This window comes from Hibiscus syriacus, unplaced genomic scaffold (assembly GCF_006381635.1).
Source record: "Hibiscus syriacus cultivar Baekdansim isolate YM2019G1 unplaced genomic scaffold, ASM638163v2 tig00110429_pilon, whole genome shotgun sequence".
NCBI classification, from domain to species: Eukaryota; Viridiplantae; Streptophyta; class Magnoliopsida; order Malvales; family Malvaceae; genus Hibiscus; species Hibiscus syriacus.
Window position 1 is genome coordinate 12,348,244 of NW_024062733.1, and position 6,552 is coordinate 12,354,795.

General features: G+C 35.2%; 1 non-coding gene across 1 annotated transcript; it reads right to left on the reverse strand.

Annotated features, from left to right (window-relative positions):
* Positions 1-5,743: 5,743 nt before the first annotated feature.
* On the reverse strand, positions 5,744-5,856 carry LOC120125191. Its single transcript, XR_005516347.1, has one exon. It is a non-coding gene; the product is annotated as a U5 spliceosomal RNA (small nuclear RNA).
* Between the last annotated feature and the right edge of the window lie 696 nt (positions 5,857-6,552).

The window sequence follows — 6,552 nt, forward strand, 5'->3', positions numbered from 1 at the left end:
GGTGTCTGAGGAGAAGCACCACCAGCCAAATAAGATGCATATGAACCATATGTTGGATCATTAAACATAGCCGTATATGCACCTCCATATGGTATAAAACCCTGCGGGCTAGGTATGTAACCTGGCGGGCTAGGAATGTAACCCTGCGGAGATGACATATGAACTGGTGGGCTTGGCATATACCCCTGAGAAGATGGCATCTGAAGTGGAGGGTTGGGCATGTACCATTGTGGCATCGGTGGATAAGGATGTTGTGGTGGAACTGATGCAGAATCGGTAGCACCTTCTCTCCGTCCATGCATCGGGGGATGATGATATTTAGACGGTTGATGTCTTTCTCGGCGCCTAGGAATGCTAACCCCTCGTGCTTTCGCCGAAAGTAGAAACGGCTTCCCATTTTCATTAAACCAGTTCATATAGTTATCCGTAACCATATGACCAATTTCAGCGTAATATTGTCGAGGGGCCAACTGTGCATATTGGTTCTCCCAAAGTGCAATCCAATCTCTGTGTCTCACCACCCAGTTAACATCTTTCTTTCCTCGTCTATCTATGTTATGCACGTCGTCTATATTCCTATGTGCTCCAGGAATATATTACGTACAACCATACTGACGGAGCACACGATCAACTGGATGCCACTCAATAATAGCATAACATATAAGAGGTATAACTGATATCCAAACCTCTAATGACCCACCAAGGTGGGGTGGGAAGCAAGCCTTCACTTCATCGCTCGCATAAGGTATCCATTGAAACTGAAATATAAATATACAATTCAAATAAATAAAATATTTTAATTATATCTAGCATTTTAAATTAAAATATTAATATTTAAACAGGTTTAAAAACATACCTCAGACCCAACTTTTGTATCAATAAGTAGACGAATTTCCTCTAACCCATTAGGTATACTTCTATGGTTCTTTCTTTTCATCGACCACCTATGAAATATAATATAAACTAAATATCACCCTATTTAATTAAAAATATTTAAATCAAAATTTAGTTCAATAATTACCTCAACAATAAGGGGAATACGTATGGTTCCTTCACGATCGGGTATAAGAAAGGCATACGAAACCACACCCATGATTGCAGAAGCATGAGACATCCACCGATAGCAGTTTTCTTATAATTCGTCGCCTGACACATTTCTCTAAAGAGAAATGCCAAAACTACAGTGCCCCAACTATATCTTCCAGCTTCATCAAAATCGATCAGATGCCGCAACCACATACAATGCACCTGGTTGCGAGATTTGTCGGGCATCAATATTCCTCCAATTATTCGTATAATATATGCCCGAGCACATGCCTTTGCTTGATCCTCTGAAGCATTTTCATTTAAAGCCTCAAAATTAGCTTTCAACCAAGATAAAGCTATTTTACCTCCATTAAACTCTGGTGGAGCAGCTCCAAGATAATCAATGCACATTGACTGCCAATCACCATCCGCCATACCACACATCATATTTCCGTCGACGGGAAGCCCCAGATGCATAGAGACATCCTCCAATGTAATTGTAGCCTCTCTACATGGAAGGTAAAAAGTGTGTGTCTCGGGCCTCCACCTCTCAATCAATGCAGAAATTAGGACAGGTTTAAGTTTGCAACCGCCAATAATTGTTGCAATATATCCGAACCCGGCAGAAGCCAAAAATTGCAAAATACGTTCCGGTGTCGGTATACGTGGATTTTTAATAAATGTATCTAAAATACGATCAGTATCCTAAATAATATGCATTATAAAAAATTAAAATTAATATAAATTCATAATAATTTTAAATTAAACATAACAATAAATATTAACATTAATTATAAAAAATATTACAATATCGCTAAAAAATCTGGAGATATGGTCAGCATCCAATCGCAGCAGCATTTCACTTTCCATTATAACTGTAGACAAAAAAAATAATTAGCACAAAAAATAATTAATTAATAAATTTAAATAAATAATAATTATATAAATATTATTTTAATAAAAAAATAATATTTATATAATTATATTAATATAAAATATAATAACTATTTAAAAAAATAATAACTGAAAAATAAATTTCTTACCACTAATAAGAAATTTAAAACTCAAAGATTTGAGTTATATAAGAAAGGAGAAGATAATTTTGGTGTGAAGAATGAGGGGGTTGATGGGGTTTATATAGGTGGAGGAGGAGGGGTAGTTGAGGAAAAATTAGATGGGCATTTAAGACATTTAATGAAAGGCGCGCCCTCGGGGATGCGTCTTTCACACGTGGCATCCAACTCAGCGTAAAATCATGTAAAGTGCGCCCCTGGGGATGCGCCTTTCGTCACCTCACCTGAAAGGATACCACTTCGAAAAATATAGAACAAACAGTGCTCAAAAAGAAGATATTCAGTTAAAGGGTGTCAGTTGGTCAAATCGTCCTATTATTAATGGAGCAATTGATTGATGGACAAACCTAATATGATGCTGTTAAACAGTCACTCACGACGTAATGATGCTGTAAAAATAGACTTGCGTGTCAAACATTATTCAATAAATAATCCTTTTTTCAAGTACTAATCAACACATACACAATAAATTTATATCTCTATATGTCTACCAAGTATGCTGCAAATAATGCATGAGAACTTATGATTAAACACACGTGATAGGCAACTTTCATCTCTAGAAACAGTCTCTAGTAAGCTCTAGTGTAAGGTATGGATCATAAATATATCGGTAAAGAGGACAGGGGATGGAGCGGAGTGAGCGAAGCGAACATCAACTGTCCTTACAAAGAAAGTCTCGTAGAGGGGGTTACGATTATGTGGGTTGGGGGTGCGGGGGATGTGCCCCCGCGGTACGGTACAGGGTTAATTTTGTAATTATGTACCGGGGTTTTCTATTATAAATAGAGATGTAACCTAAACCTATGAGAATTGAATAAAATTTTCTAGCGCCGCCTAGGCACCGAGGACGTAAGCACATTGCCGAACCTCGTTAAAATTCTTGTGTTCTTTTGTTTACTTTGCCCGATTTATCAACATCCAGCAATGGAAATCAAATCATTAACACAAAATTACATAAACATGCATCCGTAAGATATATTAAAATAAGATTCAAGTTTAACATCTCAAAATAAACATTCAACTTAAACCAAATCGTTTTTCCCTTCTCGAGTATGAAAACAATAGAAAAAGATGAAACCGAATCAATCGATCATCACTTCTAATGACTTAGCTACTCCACGTCCGCTTGCTACCTTCCTCGATGGTGGATTCAAGCTACCATGGCTGTTCGGTTGAATAAAAATAGAGAAAAATTATGGAGAAGAAGATGTGTTAAAAGTGTGAAGGAATACTCCATTTATAAGCCCCAAAGGTCAAAGCATCCCCCAATAAGAAAAGTAGGGGTTTATCCTTTATTTTCCAACCATTTTACAGCTAGAATGGACAACTATCTGATTCCAGAAAATTCCATAAATGTCTGGTGACTCATCAATTGCTGTAGATTCGGCTCATAAATTCTATCTGGCATCGGCTCCTAGCAACATTAGAGTAGAAATTTACAACAGAAACATTAAATTCAACCTAAGAAATAACAACTCACTCCCAATATGCAATTTATGCAAAAATACTAAAATAAATCTAACGATCCTCATAATGCTAAAGTTCAAGCTAAACCTAAATGTAAAAGCCCTAAATAATAACTCTTTTAGAGAGTTATTAGTGATCGATAATGAAAATTGATGGTGATCGATGACAAGTGATGGTCGGTAACGAGAATTTTGATGGATTTAGGGGTTAAATTTATCTTTTATCTAAAATTTAAGATTTAAATAAATATTTTATATAAAATTTAAGATCAAATTGATATTCTATCTAAATTCGAGAGTTAAAGTTAAAATTTAACCATATTTACCAATGGATTAATTATAAAATAAGTTCACAAACTATACCGTTTTTTCTCTAATAGGTGCCCAAACTTTTTTTGATTCATCCAGAGTGTCTAATATTACAAACATTACCACTTTAGATGCCCTGATTATAACAATTGTTAGAAAACTCCGTCACGTGACACATGTCATGTTCTGATAATTTTAAAATTTTTTATTTAAAATAAAAAAACTTTAAAATATATTTTTATTAAAAAAGCCCAATATTTTCAAAAAATTTAAACCCTACCCAAAAAAATCATAATTTCAATCCTATACCCACTAGGGGTGTACAAAAAATCCGATCCGATGATCTAGTGATCCGATTCGAAAATTAGGATATCCGATCTATTTTTTGAGAAAAATTTCAATTTTGGATTGTCCGAAAATCTGAAAATATATTAGGATTTTAGATTTTAGATATCCTTTAGCCCAATAAATAAGTAACCCACTAACTTATTAAAGCTCTAACCCAATAAAAGTTAGGATATTTAATTTTTTATTGTGTGTGAGTGATTAAATATATATTTAATTTTTTTAATGGACATAATTCCTAAAGTTTTCACTTTGATTAGTTGTATTGTTAAAATTGTATTTTTTTTCGATAAAAAAAAACAGAAAGCAGATGGTACCAATTGAAAGGCGAAAACGAAGCAACGATGGAAAATATTTAATTGATGTATATAAACATCGTTTACTCCATAACATTAAACTAGTCAAATAGTTCATCCACATCTTTAAAAAAAAACAAAAATGGAGAATTGAAAACAAGTCAGTCGCTTTGGCCGAGTTGTTAAGGCGTGTGACTGCTAAGTACATGGGACTTCCCCGCGAGAGTTTGAATCTCTCAGGCGACGTTGGCTTTTTTGCATTGAACCCCCTCTAGTTTAGTGGCGAAAATGGAGCAATAACAGAAAGTATGAACTCCTTTTACTTCATACCATTAAAGTGGTAAAATAGTTCATCTACACCTTCAAAAAATGCAGAAATGGAAACACATCCAAGAAGGATTAAATCTTTGGTTTTTATTCCAAATAACAAGCAGCTGCTTTCAAACACAACTTCAACATGCTTGGGTGAATTCCATATGGACGATCAAATCAATCACACGGGAATTGTAAAACAATACAAGCTTTGTCAAAATAACCAGGATTCCAAAACCCCAGACTTCAAAAGGAAATTAAGAGAGACATGTATTTTTTCAAATGCGTCGTCAATGTAAACCCAGAATTCCCTTAAACTTGCCCTCGGACTCGGCCCTGAAATCATCTGGTTATACGGATAAGAATAAGATTTATTTGATTAAACATGAAGGCAATGGGTCCAGTAATTATAATAAGACTTACTTGATAGCAGCTTTGATCTCATCATACGATGCAGACTTCACAAGCCTTACGGTGAGGTCCACGACGGATACATCAACGATAGGAACTCGGAAGGACATTTCGGTTAGTATCCCATTGAGGGCAGGAAGAACCTTTCCAACAGCCCACATATTCACAATATCATCGAATACATACGTAAGAATAAACCGAATATTTAGCAGCATGATCCTTAATCAATTAACACTTTTCATCTAATAAAGACTGTTTTAACAAAAAAAATATTGATCCTTAATCAACTAATTGAAAAAACCATAAATTGACAAACTAAAAGGAGAAATAGAACCCCAAAACATCCACGCACAGCCTATGCTGTCTAAGGTTCTTCCAACTTTACATAGGCAAATCAAAGAAGGGTAAACGGCAGAAGAGAGAAGGCACATTCATTCTAGTTACGACACTCATCAGGGTGAATGAGCCCTCTCGATAAATCTTTTGAACTTAAATTTTAGGGCTCATTCCAAAGAATTAGCCCTCCAAAAATAAGCGTTTGCCACTTTAAACAGCGAGCACACAGTATTCTTTAGTAAAAGACGAAAGAATAGTTCGCTTTGGGTTCACTGCGTGGCTGCGTAACTTATTGAACTGGATTTACAGCCGTTTTATATTTGGTTCAAGGCCATTGGCGTTTCTATACTACCAATGTGGGATTATACTATAAACCTTGTTTGCTGAGCGTTACTAAGAAAAAGGTATAGCAAGTACAGAAAAAACCATGAAAAACGGGCCAAGGTAACACTGCTTTGAACATTTTTAAAAATAAAGCAATTTCAGTCGGTATTTTCAAATTATCATAGAAGAGTCAGTTCTAACTAGCACGTTGATATGATTTTAGGATTGAAAGCCACATGTGGTTTGAACTTAGACGTACTGCAGCCTGCAGGCATGATGGAACTTATGCAACATTGAAAAGAAAATGATATCAGTCAAGAGAATTTTTCGATTCTCAAGGATGCCTATCGAAGTCAACTTAGTTATCGAGGGCTGTAGACCAAAGCCTTACTGTGCAACCAAATGAAGAATCGAACTTGAGAATGAGAACCTTCATGTGTGATGATGTGATTACCACGGTTATAGGTGATTTATCTTTTCTAATTTAGATGGAGGTCAAAGTCGGTCGAAAATCGACTGTTAGTTGAGGTCGATGAACAACTATAACAACAGGTAAATGACACTTTTAATACTCAACTCTCTTTTCAACCCCCAATACAAACATTAATTATATCTAATTAAAATTTTATTAAATTTTCCAACCTCCCAAACCAA